The sequence below is a fragment of the Octopus bimaculoides genome, chromosome 18, assembly GCF_001194135.2.
Source record: "Octopus bimaculoides isolate UCB-OBI-ISO-001 chromosome 18, ASM119413v2, whole genome shotgun sequence".
Taxonomy (NCBI): domain Eukaryota; kingdom Metazoa; phylum Mollusca; class Cephalopoda; order Octopoda; family Octopodidae; genus Octopus; species Octopus bimaculoides.
In genome coordinates this window covers 37,573,423-37,575,142 of record NC_068998.1, presented here as the reverse complement: position 1 = coordinate 37,575,142, position 1,720 = coordinate 37,573,423, and positions in this window count along the sequence as shown.

The following is a 1,720-nucleotide window of genomic DNA, read 5'->3' as shown; positions in this document are numbered from 1 at the left end:
ACACACACACACACACACACACACACACACACACACACACACATACATACATACACACACACACACACACACACACGCACACACATGTATGTGCGTCTGTGTGCATATATATATGTATACACACACATACATACATACACATAATTGTTTTGCGTTGCTTCATAGAAGTTTCTTGATTGTTACGTTTCATTTGGGAGACAAATTAAAAGCTAACGAACTAATTAGGATATTGTAGCTATTTGTGATGTTTTTGTTTGTGTAAGAGAGTGCAGTATACTTTGAAAGATGGCGTGCTTTACGCGATAGTAAGGTGGCGGTTTGTTAGAGTCGTCGTAATTGCATCGAAGTGTTTTGTTATTATAGAGTGCAATTCTTCCAGGCTGTACCCTAACATGACCGCAGTCTAATGACTGAAACTATAGCCTCAGAACGGTAAAAGCCTTGTGAGTGGATTTGGTGGATGGAAACTGAAAGAAGCCCGTCGTGTATATATATGTATATATATATATATATATATATATATAGGGAGAATTCACGAAAAAAACAACAGACGAAGACAGGTGGTGTAAACAACAAATGGATGTATTAGTATAACGCTCGGGAAGAGAGAAAGTCTTTAACGTTTCGAGCCTACGCTCTTCAACAGAAAGGAACACAGAAAGAAACAAGGAGAGAAACAAGGAGAGAAAAAAAGGAGAGAGAAAATATGTGTAGTGGTCAGCGATCTATCATGGCGAATGATATATATATGAAAGTTCAGTGCTCAAGTGAATCAGGTCCTTAAATAGTAAATCGCCAAGGTCGCGTACGAAGCCAAATTAGAACAACAAATACGTACTTACTGAAGTAGACACGGGTTTATAATCTAGTTGCATGAGCATTCACAAACGGCCGACTAAATATACAAGTCTCAAGGCTGCACTTGGATACAAACACTGCACCAGTTGTACAGCACTCACTAGGCTCTTGACCCACGCAAATTGCAGGTTCCGAGTAAGGTGTATGATAAACAAATAGCAACAGATGCATTGTGGTTCACTCATTACAGATGTTTCAGATGTGTCTTTTTATTCTATTCATCAGTAAAAAATAAAACGCGTCTTAAACAGCTGAATCACAATCTATCTGCTGTTGTCATTTATTTATATGTATATGTATAAGGTAAGCAGAGTTAGCGGCTGGAATAACCATCTAAGGGATAAGAATATCCGTTCTTACTACCGGTATCATTTACTTGTACTATCCCTGGTCATGGGTACGCAAACACACTATGCTAATAGGATACAGGTAATAACTAAATAAAAAAAAGTTTATCAGGAATCAAATTTAAATAAGCAGAAAATGGAGAAAACTTTAGATCAACAAACAAATTGAACAACATCGGTTAATTATTTTTCAAATACGAAACAACATTACATTTCTTATGGCCGTTTTATTTTATTTTATTTATTTTTGTATTTGTATTCACTCTGATGAAGCTCCATGTACTAGATCGAATGTGCTATAAAGATGTCGAATATTAGTTTCGGAATTTTCTTTGCAAGCACTGATTGACGTCGGCAGCCGACGGAAATGTTATGTTACGATTTGTATTAAAAAGTAATTGACCGATGATGGTCAATTTGTTTGTTTGTTGATCTAAAGTTTTCTCCATTTTCTGCTCATTTAAATATGTATAATATATATATATATATATATATATATATATATGTGTGTGTGT